General features: G+C 35.7%; 1 protein-coding gene across 9 annotated transcripts in view; it reads right to left on the bottom strand.

Moving 5' to 3' along the window:
• LOC146755229 (rho GTPase-activating protein 32-like) overlaps positions 1-13,677 on the bottom strand; it is a 338,547-nt gene that overhangs the window by 187,464 nt on the left and 137,406 nt on the right. Inside the window, exon 2 of one of the 9 annotated variants that reach the window (XM_085526225.1) lies at positions 8,621-8,762. The exons of the other annotated variants lie outside the window; for them this stretch is intronic. The gene's annotated coding sequence lies outside the window, so the exon portion shown is untranslated. The remainder of the gene's footprint in view (positions 1-8,620; positions 8,763-13,677) is intronic. 9 annotated transcript variants of the gene reach the window in all.

Genomic DNA, 13,677 nt, shown 5'->3' with positions numbered 1-13,677 from the left:
ACTGCCACACTCATCTCCATAATAGCACAATTTCCAATTCACGCCTCATTTTCATTAATGTTTCTAGCCATAAATTTTTAAGCATATGATAAAAAATTTCTGAAGCGGCATAAAACTAACATGAAGAGGGAGTTCATTAGCATGTGACCCTAATTAGAAATTCCATATTAACTTCCCATTTCTACTTGTGCATATCCAAAAGCAGAGGGCCTAATATACTGTGTATGAGTCCTACATTTGTTGTAAGAGGCCTTACTCATTTTTATTATTAAACAATCCCTATGTTTTCCTTGGTACTGAGTAAGTCAACAGACAACAGTGTCAGAGTGGCACCTTTTGTGTCACAAATTATCCCAGAAAGCTGCAAGAAGCTACCAGCCCAATGCTTTATTAATGATATCAGATCATAAAAAGAAAGGGGAAATTGCTGACTCCAACTCTTTCCTAATGTTGGGTGATAAAAATGCTACTTCAGGATTCAGAAGGTTAAGTTCTAATGTGTATTTTGAATAGAGTATGCTGAAATAATTGCCTCATAAAGCAATGCATTGACCAGCCTGCTAATGGCTGCATAGTGCAAAACTCAGCAAAGAGTGCCAAGCTTTCTGGAAAAAATGCTGTGGCACTACTTTTGTAGCTTCACATTTAAGTTAACTTTTCCTTTTTTTCACATAATTTTTTTCTGTAAACTAATACCAAAGATTATCCCCCAACTAAACCTCTACCGCCTCCCTCTGACTACATTAAAACCAAGTTATTAAAACAAAAACAAACACATAAAAAGGCAAACCAGAAAACTACAAGAAACATTAAGAAATCACAGTCACATTTCACTCATGTAAGCCAAGACACTAATTTCACCTATTTTTTGCTATTCTCAATGCAGTCTAATATCCACTCAGTAACTGAAATGAAACCAATGCATTGATTACATTTTAGAGTATGCACTGATTTGTAGCTCAAAAACGTCTCATTAACAATCTTATTGACAGAGAAAAACCCTACCTATCAATGCTTTCTGCATGCCTCAAAACAACAGAACATTTAAGTTTTGCTTTAAGTCTTTACCTATTTCTTCAAGTACCTCCCTCACATGGAAGTAAGAGACACTGAGAAGAACATAGATATGCACGCAGATATCTCTACTTTTATCAAACCACCCACAGTTTGCATGCTGCTTCACTGGGCTGTGTGTATTAACCAGGGTGTATGGACAGCAGAGGGAGACGGTGGCAAAAGCATATCAGAGTGCAGCAAAAAATAAAAGCATGGAGACAAGTAAAAGTTAGAATCAAATAATTACCTGTTGAAATTTATATCATTTTAGAGATTTAAGTTGTCTTTATCCCCACATTTGTAATGATTACAAAAATGTTACAAATTTCTTTGCTAAGAAATATTCCTAAGATAAATATTGTCTTTATCCAACACCAATATTGTTATCAATGAAGTTCCAAGAACACAAGTGCCATGATTTCAGCTCAAAACCTTTCTTCAGTCTTTCTGTATAGCTGTGGCATGAGAACAAATTGGTTTTACACACTACAGTTAATTCATGAGAGTCAGATCGTATTCAGTGCATACCACAGCTTCACACACATCCACTTCATTCACTTCCCAACTGCACACAGAGCACTGAGGGCCATCAGTCAAGCTTTCCAGAGTTCACACCTTTGATTTCATAGAGGCCAACAGTCACTCACATGTGAAAAGGACTGTAAATATCACACAGGATGCCCAAGCTCTACTTCTCAGTGTCAGAATTTACTACTCCACAAATGGCTAATTAAAACTAAGTGATCCTCTATTGATTGATTAAAACTATAAAACAAAATTTGAAAGCCATAATCCACACATTTGTACACCTTTTCTCTGAAAATGTGTACAAGTGCTTTGGATTGGGCTTTTGGTTGTTGTCTGGTGGATATTTTCATGTTTCTCAATCCAGTGATTTAGCACTAATTTTAATTTGACAAATGACAGATGAAAACACAGTCCTACGAAGTCCAGCGCTAAAACTTCTCTGGGCTTCAAAATCATTAACGTTCAGATGCAATCTCGTATGATGATTTCTGATGTCATTTCTACTATAAATACCTAAGAAGTACCAATTCATACAAAATACATTCTGCTTCAGACTTCAGTAACATACAAACATCAATGCACGCTGGTAATTCTATAGTTATATCACTATCTAAAATAAAAATCCTTGATATTACCTTGATTGACAGAAGCATGATTTTAAAATACCAGTAATTCAGGAAAAACAATGACATTTCTCTACATTAGAGAAATGAAAGGACCAGAACACTGATTACTGGAAGAATAAATCAGATACTGAGATCTTAAGATGTCATAAACTGAACATTACAGACAGCGTATATAAGACATATTACCAGAGCCATTTGATTAATCACCAGTTTAGTGATAAGTCTTTTCAACTTGGTTTTTCCAACCCATTATCACTTGTGCACAAAAATATTAAAAGCCCTTTGAGTGCAATGTATATCAATAACTTTGTCTATTCCTAAAAGATTTATTACAAGTAGCAATTAATGATTGCTCTTATTTTTAAAGGTGCCTCTTTACATAAACATGATCAGAATAAGAGCAAAACAGGAGAAGTCAGCAGAAGGTTTTGAGTACCACAGAGAAATATCATTTGCAAACACAATTTCATTATGAGACTCTTCCACTTCTGGCAGTATTCCTTTCTGAGCTAACACTAGATTTATTATCTTGTTTCTTGCAGATCTATAACAAAAGAAAGAAAGAGTCCATACCATAATACGAGAAAGATTCATCATTATTGAATGAAACAAAAAACATTTGGCAGAGTGTACTGTGAAAAACATTTCCACGATTACCATTAATAGCACACTGTTTTATCTTACTACCTTTGGCTATTTTAGAAATGTTACATTAAAAATGCTTTTTCCCCTCCTTTTACGCATTAACCAGAAATAATTCTGGCTTAAAACCTAAACGATTGCTGTATAAAGAGTTTATGCTGATAGACTCAAACAGCATCACAAAGTTTCAGAAAAATCTCTATGCTTACAAAAGGGATTATCATGTGATTCAGTTGTCAAAAGGAAGATTTTTCCAGTAATAAAATAGTTACAGAAACCTGAAATACATTCTAACCATTTCCATGCCACAGACTCCTTCTAGTGAAATATCTGCTTTTGGTAGCAGCAAAGGAGACGTGTTTACGATCCATGCTCGTATGTTTGATGAACTTTTCTTTTGCTACCATTGTCACATATTCCCGTAAGCTTATTAAATGAATTGATGCCTTTGATTCTTAAGTGAACTGGGAAAGAATATTTTGCTTCTTTCTACATATGAGCAGAAGAGGACAGACATGTCCCACGAACTCCAGCATACCCCATCTCTGCTCCTACAAGGTGCAGAAGCACTTATACACCATGTATTTGAATAAAGTGCCTAAGTCAATGCCAATGTGCTGTTATTATGGGGAGAGGTTTTGGTTATGCAAGAAATATGACAGCATTCTTCACCTTATGAGAGGGTGCAGCAGTGGCTCCAACAAAGCTATGGGTTCCATGGGGCCAATGATATCTGACTCACTTAACTTTGACCAAAAATGAATTTATCTCTTCTAAAAAACCTTTTAACCTCTTCAATATTTAATGGAGTGCAAGAATTTAAAGGTCACAGATGACAAAACAGAAGAGCTACATCTTGCCTTAGAATTATCCAATTGAAACTTCACCAAGTAACTCAATAAGAAAATCAGTAGTGAGCACTGAAGGCATTAATTTTAACATTTTAAAACTGTTTAAATTCTAAACTGCATTATGATACATGCTTTATTTCAAACATTTTAGGAAAAAATAATTCTTGTTACTCTAAATACCCCTTTCTTAACTATAAAACTGTGTCATACTTTGTTTTGTTCAAGCATACAGGCATTATTAGTGAGACGAAAAATATGCACTGTTTCATTACAGAAGCTTTTCAGGTTACGACTACTGTTAAAGCATTACCACCAATACTAATTTGTTGGTCAATGTAAAATTACATTTCCTTACTGCAAGTCACCAGAGCAGCCTTGAGGAGTGCCCAACCAACGCTATACACTGTGATAACAGATTGCTATGCCCAGCATCCTCCATTAACAGATTTGGTTGTGTTTTTTAACATCGAAATTCTGAGATCTCATTGTATGTGTAGCTCCTATGGAGCCTATGTGTATGACTCCACAGCGGGCCTTGACAGGTTGTGGTTTTATATGAAAATTAACAGATATTTAAAATTCCTTAGTCATTTCAAGGGTAAAAATGGAAATTATTTTCAGCATTTCTATTTCTCTCCGTCCCCCTCCCCCACACTTACTTTTTTTTCCTCCACTGGGAAACGTTAAAAAAGAACTATTAGTTATTATAAGAAATAGTCAAAATCCTGTCAAACGCCAATTTTGATTGATTGCTATTTGAATAAAAATGAGACAGGCATTGTATTTATATGACAAGTATAGATGTGATATCAAATGGTATTAGGGAGCTTCACTTTTTTTTTCTTTTAATTATCTCTGTTTGGATCAAGTATATTAAAAAGAGACGAGCCAAAGTTAGCTCAGATTCACATAACCTAGCAACGTTGTGACCCACTTGAAATTTCTTTTATAACACTTGGCTGACTTAGCCAAGGCTAAGGCACACATATTAATATAATGGGCCTGAATATATATCAAGATTTATTTTTAATACTTCTCTAGCTATTCTGAGTGCATTTAGATTCAGTTATTCAAATCTGTGTTTTCATTGAACTCTGCTTCTTTTACTAATTTTTGGAAACAATGGAGAAAGGCCAAGCGTGGGAAACTGTCATTTACAGAAGGGCTATTATTTGCAAATAAGACTGTCTTTGGCAAATAACATTGTCAGCATCCGCATGTTGATCTAGCACTATTTCTTATGCATCTTTCTTTGAATATTCCAGTACATTCTTTGCAGTAGAGCTCAAATAAAAAAAGCAAACAAAATGCAAACAATGTAGATTGTCTGTTCCTTCCTCCTCAGCCACGCTCTGACCATCAGTTTAATCCCATGTTAAAAGCCTTTCACTTTCTATGCAAAAATCAATAGTTTTTGAGGCAGAAAGCATTCAAGCCATACACAGATGAGTAAGAAACTCACCTGATATATTAGAGCTGAAGTTTAACTCCAGTGAATACTTCTCTGGAGTGAACAGGGTCCAATCAAAAGGATTTAGATCAGTTTAGGTTATAATACCCTACATTGTGTAGGAATTCTCTGACATTAGGGTACTACGGTTAGGCAGAGGTTGGACTTGATGATGTTTGAGGTCTTTTCCAATCTGTGTAATTGATTCTATGATTGTTGCTTATGGGTCTCAAAGCTTTCCCACAGCGTATGCCCTTCCCTGACCAACCTGAGGGCCCTTTGTTGATCTTGGTCCAGCTGTCAATTTCATCATTCTTCTGATGAGTACAACACTATACACAGTATTCCAGTTGAGGTAAAAAGAACATTGTGCAGAGACTTATTTCAAGTCACTAAAACGTGAGGAAAAAGTTGAATTCTCTTCAGTCAATCTTTTTTGACTTGACTTGAGCAAAGCACTTGACCTGATAAAAGTATCTGAACGTTCCTACCTGCCAGCATTGCAAACAAACCTCGCTTCTGAACTGACATAAAGCCAGAATATTGTTTTTCTAAGAGGTCTTTGTTTGCTTCGTTTTTAAGTGTGTGGTTTTTTTGGGTTTTTTTTTGTTTTTTTTTTTTTTGTTGTTTTTGTTTTTTTTGTTTTTTTTTTAGCTAAATAAGAAGAAATAAGAATATAACCTCAACTGGAGGTTATATTTAGGAAAAGCAGAACATTTAAAAAACGTAATGGCATCAATTTAAACTGATGTAAGGCTGCTGGGTTTAAAAATAACTAAATGAAATAGTGACAGCTTTTCCAGGATAGCTATTTTTCCTTCGCTTACTTCCTCCCTTTTCTCTTTCCCTTCTCTTTGTAGATTTTAGCATGCATCTTTCCGTATTGCTTTCTCACTAGCCCTGATAGCTCCAGCTAGTTCATAAATTCCATTGCTGCCTGCTGCCATGTGATGTGGTCATGCAGAAAATATTTCATAGGAAAAAGTGTTAGCTAGCTAGAGGCACTATTGTCGATCATTACTTGGAGCTGCAACTACTGGTATGTGACTATGTATTCATTTCATGCACTGTAACACCTAATGTACATGACAAAATATTGAATACAAAGTTAATTCACAAACTAGAGTAGCTGCTGATGCTGAAGCTGTGCAGAAAATACATACTATTATTCCTTCTCCTTTTCCAGTGCTCTCCAGCAATTTGAAACTGGTTCAGTTTCAACATCACTTAATTTCTCTATTTTGTTTAGCGTGATTTAGTTCATTACAGTTCAGAAAATATGAAGGCTGCTCCAAACAGCCTCCTGTTTTATGATGCTGGCCTACAATATCAGAGGCAGATGTTGGTGGGATGACAATAGAGGCTGAACCTTCCCACCAATATCCCATCATATTTTGTTGCCGTGTGACAGGCAGCAGCAGAGGGGCAGTCTGGCTGAATTGTGTCTGACTTGCAAGCGTACATGAAGCAAAGGGAACCAACACCAGGAAACAACTCAATGTGAGTCAGATGATACATTTGCACAGCAAATTACTACCTTAAGTATTTGAACACTCACTAAAACAGTGGAGTTAACAACAGGGTTGAAAGGGAAAAATATAGTATAGAGAACACAGAAAAATATCTTCCTCTATAGAAAAATTTTTGATGAAAGGTACAAAAATAAATTGTATTTTATATAATTTATATAATTATATATAAAATATATAATATTTTATATATAAAATATATAAAATTATATATATATAAATATAAAAATATAAAAATTTATAAAAATATAATAAATAAAATAAAATAAAAATATTTTATAAAAATATAAAAATATAAAAAATATAAATTTATAATTTTATATAATAATATAATAATTTCGTCCAACCCGCACGAAACTATGAAAAAATAAAGATCATTTTTATAACCTCTGCACATGGAATGAATCACTGAGATTAAGTTTTCATTACTAGGTAGACAAACATATATATGTAAATAGAACTTCATTGTTAAACTGCATATTTATCAAGTAAAATTACTAGGACCTAATACGCTCAATGTATCAATATATTCCTCATTTTCTACATCTTTCTTGGAAAGCTATTTTTCATACTTACCCTGCTATCTCACTCGCTCTACAGAATGCAAGTTTGAAACGCATTAGCTCAGTTGGGCCCTAAACTAAAAGTGGTCTATTAGAACATAAAAGCAGAGTATTGCCCATTCCAGTGTATTTCTGTTTAGGATAAAATAATTGCAAATTAATTTCACAATTAACACAAATAATAATATGCATTAACTACAACAGTGTGCAATTCCCCCCACAATAACTCAGTCACATGAGCCCATAATTTGTGTCAGGTAATAAATAATTAGTAAGAACTGTAATTAAAAACATTCTAATCAGAATCACTAGAGTTAGAAGATAAGGCATAATTATATGCCTATACATTTATATCATAAATCTATGTAAGCTGTACATTCTGTAAACTTTCATCACAACAAATCTAATTTTTACTGCCTCATTTCAGCAAGACTTTTGATTAAATACTGTATTTAGAAAATAGTACTCATCAATAGACAGTAAATAAATAATCATCTTAATATTTATGTCTTACAACAAATCTCATGCCCTTCCATAAAGAAATCCTGGAATGCTTATATGTTGTATAACAATTTCTGGGAACATATAACTGCTGCTTTACTGTACTACTACTTTTGTTTTATTTTTCTATTTGCTAAACAAAGCTTCAGACAAAGAGAGTCTTCACTGCAGGTAGAAAATCCAGGTAGCCATCTGTCCAACTGATCTAACTGGAAAGATTGACACACACATAGTTGTGTGGGTTCTTTGTGTATGAACTCTACAATAAGTAAGACTGAGTGAAGAGGGAAAGGAGAGAAGAATACCAAGCTTTCTGTGAAAAGCTTATATTGAGATTTTTCTGCTAATTCCAGAGCTACAAGAGGCAGTAGATGTGTTATCAATAGTCCAGTACATTGACTCCTTGCAATAAATTAGTAATTACTGAGCGAAAACTTTCCTTCTAAAGTATAAATGACTTTAATGATAAAGAAGAGCTTGAAACATTGATCATTTGTGCTATACTTCGAATCTGAACTACCTGAAACAAATGATAGTCTGTGAAGCCTCCATGGTGAAGTATACCCTGTTGCCTGCAGTCATGTTAACTAATATCTCAATGAGCAAAAAAGAACCGCTGGAAGAAAACCAAGATCATTCAGAGTCTACAGATAACTTCGGATCAACTTCTGATTTATTTATATTGGATAGGACTAAAACAAGTATATACACATACGTATCTATATGTGTGCATGTGTGTGTGTCTATAAACGTACACATCTTTAGAGATTTACCAAGTAATTCAGCACCTGCACCACTTAAAAAGAGAAGTCTTAAAAGAAAACAAAAGTACTGGTTAGCAAAACTTCTTTTCTTCTGAAAGAAAAAGACATACCTTGACAGATATATATGAGCAACAGAGTCTGATTACAGTTTTCTGTATCTTCTCCTGTTCATGGCTTCACTACTTCAATAGCACACAGTGGTGGGTTAACTCTGGCCAGCAGCCCGGCACTTCCCAGTCACTCACTTCCCTCCTTAATAAGACCAGGGGAGAAATTAAAACAGACTTAGAAAGTAAGAAATGCAAATCAATTTAAAACACCTCCACCTCCCTCTCATCTTTTTCTAGGTTCAGATTCACTCCTTCACTTCTGACTCCTCTGACCAAGCCATGCAGAAGGGATGGAGAACATGAGCTGTGGTCACTCCACAACAGCTCCTCCGCTACTCCTTCCACCATCCTCCAGTTCCAGCATGGGTCCTGCCCACGTGTTGCAGTTCATCAGATAGAAACTCTGCTCCAGCACAGGCTCTCCATAGCCCCATTTCCTTCAGGATGTTTCTACCTGCTCCCCATGGCCTCCCCAGCAGCTGCACACAACCTCAGCACTGCAGCACCTCCTGTGCTCCTGCTGCACCCTGCCTGCTCAGGGCTGCTGCTCGCACTTCTCTCCCTCATCCCCCGCTGCTGTGCAGCAACAGATGGCAAACTGATCGGGAGGGTCTAACATCTGTTTTTCCTATCAGTGATCTAAGAGCATGACTTTTACGGTCACAGATCAGATCCAGCACTAAGCCGTTACCATTTGCAACAGAAAGGATTCTTCTGCCAACTTACCGGGATGCCCCAACAACAAGACTTTTATCTGAATATTCCTATGTTGCATCATAAACATTTCCAAAAGACAAGATTAAGCCTTCAAAGTTTACAACCTACTGTACCAGTATCTCAGTGAGTTCTGCTGAATAACTGCAGCAAAAATTCACAGGGAATAATCCTGAGAATACATCATAACTCCAACAGATTTATAAACCAACAGCAAATTCTTTTTTCTTGTACTTGGGAACTTGGGATCTATTTTCATCCCAATGGAGAAGTCCAGCATTGGCAAAATACATAAATCTGCCACAGAAAATACAGGAGTATTTTGTAGAAAAGGTTTAAGAGTTAAAAATGATCCCACATTCTTAAAGCAGAGTAAGGAAAGCATTCTTAAACAAAAGTTGAAGTTGAGCAGATGATAGAAATGAAGAGGAAAATGATGTATCCAAGGTAATCGTTACTTCAAAAAGAAAAAATCCTTTACTGCAGTGAACCAGAGCTGGGAAGATTTAGTGAGTTCTATCCACATCAAAATAGGAAACCTTGCCAATTACGACTTCATCATCTAGAACACAACAGAACCTCCTGTGAGCTAATAAAACAAGGATAAATGATTTAACATGTCATAAATATTTTAATTTCACTGTATGTTAGATTGGTACGACAATTTATGCTATTTGAAAAAGCCACAGGGTTAGGGGGAAACCCCTTACAATAGTGGAAATAGCGCTCCCTCCTTTGGGCACTTCACACACTGTGGAGAAGGTTCCCCAAGCTCAGGATGAGGAGGCACAAGGGGACAGCAGGGTGCCATTCAGACAGAGAAAAATGCGGTGAGGAGGAGAGAAACAGAACTTTACAGGGAGCAAGACACAGTTTGCTATGTGTTAGAAAGCCACCAACTGAAACCAAGTCTGAAAGCAAGGACCTGCCACTAAGGAGAGCAGAAGAAAATACTTTTATTTATGACTTATTTTACTCCGAGTCTTTAGTTCAAAAAATAAAGCATTCTAATTTTAGTTCTAATAGAACCTGTCATTTGAAAAACATAAAAGGCTTTTAACTTTCTTTAGGGAGTTCTCTAAGGAGAAGGTCTATTTAAATCCACTTAAAAGATCCAGCTGACTCAGGATCTCATTTGAGATCATATTATTCACAGCCAAAAAAAAAAAAAAAAAAAAAAAAAGAATAATGTAGAATGAGAAAACCAATCATCCTGTCACCATTTGCAACACTGAGGACACACAGTATAGGAACAGATTATTTCACAGGCAAGCAGGATCATTTTCAATCTGCTGTATAGACTGAATATTCAAATACTAAATATTCTTAATATCCTGGTGAAGGAAACACAGTGAGGAACTTTCTTTGCTGTTCCCAACAAAACCAAGCAAAATGGTTATCTGCAAATCACAACTTTGGTTTCAGAACCATGAAGGAAAAACTGCATTTACCTTCTTGAGATTATCCTCTACCTATTTCATTCTTAGTTAAAATGAGAAAGGAAAGGATCCCATTTAGTACAGATGAGGAAACTTTCCTTTTCTTTTTCCTTCTTAAATTAGTTGGATGGAAAACGCAGAGCAAGAGCAAAGGTTCACTGTTAATGCAGCGCAGGGCAAAGTACTGGAGCAGGGCCTTCAATGTGAAACTCTTCCCTTAGGAAAAGCATTACTCTTTTCTTCTCATCCTTCTGGATATGAACACCTCTGTCACCATTATACACATTTCCAATAGTTCAAACACCAGCATAAAGCATCTGTCATCTCTGAAGTTCAAGATTGATTTTTCCCAGTCATAGAAATATTAATAACCTCAATCTTCAAATGGGGTGGGGGAGAACAAAAAAAGAAAAGCATCTACTCTTAAAAGACAACAAGTCATCCATGCCAGGAATATAAATTCAATATAAATTCTTGGAGTTCGGGACGAGGAGGGGAAAGAGTCCAGAAATAATCTTAGAAAGTAAAATGAGTCATAACAAACACAAAGACCACCTCCCACCTCTCCTCCTCTCCCCGTTTAAAATAATTATCTAACGATTTTGTAATACTGCAGTTTATGATTTATAGCTCAGACCATTTAAAAAAAGAAAGGGATCCCAGCAAGGCTTTGCTCTATACTTCACTGAATCTATAAATTAGTATAAAATAACATTTTTTATAAGCTTGCCTTCTGTTTTCAACCTGGACTCTATTTATACCTTCTTAAATGTTTGGCACAGTCACAGCGATCACTTCAGCGATCAAAAAAGACAACTATAAATGTAACCCAAACTACAACACCATACAGATTGTATCTCAAACAGCCCATTTACAGAATTAACTTCTGCAACACACTTCATGTTCACGGTGACAACAATAAAGGTGAAATAAGAAAACACTGCCAAAGCAAAGAAAAAGTTTGAAGCACATATCTTAAGCTAACATTAAACAAACATGAGATATTTTCAACCAATAAACTTTTCTTATACATATACAGATGTGTGTGTGTGTGTATACACACATTTATATATAAAAAGGATTGCAGTAACTTATTTTAAAATGTAGGTCAGAACAAAAAGAACTTCTGCTTTTTATCTTTGAATTAAGCAAGTACAAAAAAAAAAAAAAACCCTTTCAACAAAACAGAATAGCTACAGGAAATCCCCTGAAACAATAATTTCTAACCATTTTCTCCGCATTTCATAAATAATGAATACTCCAAAAGAACTGGTACCACATTTTTTCATGCACTCCTTATGCAACTAGGCTAAAAGATTCTCTGAAAGTGACAAGAGTTAAGTGGACTGCACTGTGGTTTTTAAGGCAAAACTCAACTATTCTGACACCTTGCAGTCATTTCTCCCTCCCACCTGCATTTTTAAGCCTTCTAGAAAAAAAACCTCATTTGCAATTAAGTGAAACTTGGTTTACAAAATAGAGAAATATTATTTGTTTAATGTCACATAAGAATTTATATTCTCAAAAGTAGCACTATTTTTTGTTACGGATTTTTACCCGTATCACTTATTCATACTCTGTCAAGGTAATTTGATATGCTTCTATAAATAATTATGAGTGAGTTAATTGTCAGAAAAGGACTGGAAAAGAGAAACAGTCACACCCACACTAAATCCCCAAGTATGAGAAATAATTTGCCTGAAAATGTGCACTTCTTTCTATTCTTCATGGAAACTTCAGGTGCCTGGGGAGACAAGGCCACAATGGGCTGCAGTGAAGCTGTCAGCTCAGTCCTTGGCAGCGGCCATAGAGCCCCATGCTCCCAGCAGCAGGAAGCCTCCACCTGCTGAAGCACACTCACAATCCTATTTTCTCTCTCTCACTAAGATTCAGCCACATGTAAAGTAAAAATCAGCTCCTACCATTATTATGTATACACAGGTGCTCAAAAAAAACACCCCAAAAAACATAGAGACAAACCCCCAAACTGACATCCCAGAGTTCCTTGAGGAACTCAGTCTTATTTACAACCATTATTTGCTGCACCTCTCACATCACTTACATTGGGAAAACAGATTCTCAGCTGTGAAATAATCTTACTAAAGCATTAGTAAGGTTTAGGGAAGTGTATGCAGTTTCATAAGGTAAAATCTACATTTCCAGTTGCTAAAGTAACTGGAAAAATTATCATTGCTCTTCGAATACAATTGGATTTATTTATTCATTCTTACAATACTGCCATTAGAAAAGACTTGCACAATATTTATTTCAGTTTTCATAGTTACAAGTAACTGAGGAATAGCTTTTGCTTTTTGCATATGTATATATATTCGAAGATGAATGAAAGAAAACTCACCATAAATGAAACACATAGGTGGCATAGCATGTTTATATAGGAATAAATTGCTTCAAGTTTTCCCAGCAAGGCAACAGCCACACAAGCTGCCTTTATTCCTGCCATTTGCAGAACTAGTTTGAAGACTTTTTCCACACTTAGTGTAACTTAGTGTCTCCTCTTTAGTAGTCAGATAATTAAGTATTAATTGTGAAAGTGGGAAATGATTTAGCAGGTGTATAAAACAAAGGGAGAAATAATGAAGGAGACCGATCATGCATGAGAATCTAATTAACTGATATTCAAATGCCCATGCAGTTTATGTTTGAGTTTCCCAAAAGTTCCTTCATGAAGACCCCATTAGTTCATGCATGAGTGTTCAATCGCAGCCCAATTCACACATGAGTGTCCAACAGATTTCTGCATGGATGCCAAACTAGTTCATGCACAGTCACACAGTAACAGAAAAACATGCTATTCATTCATGCAGTAGCACCCAGTTCTGTCATGAACAATACCCAGTTATCTCCTGTGTGAGCACTCAGCCAGTTAACACATGTTGACCACAC

This window comes from Coturnix japonica, chromosome 35 (assembly GCF_054131305.1).
Source record: "Coturnix japonica strain WE chromosome 35, WE-NBRP24, whole genome shotgun sequence".
In the NCBI taxonomy this organism is placed as follows: Eukaryota; Metazoa; Chordata; class Aves; order Galliformes; family Phasianidae; genus Coturnix; species Coturnix japonica.
This window is presented reverse-complemented; position numbering and strand designations above follow the sequence as displayed.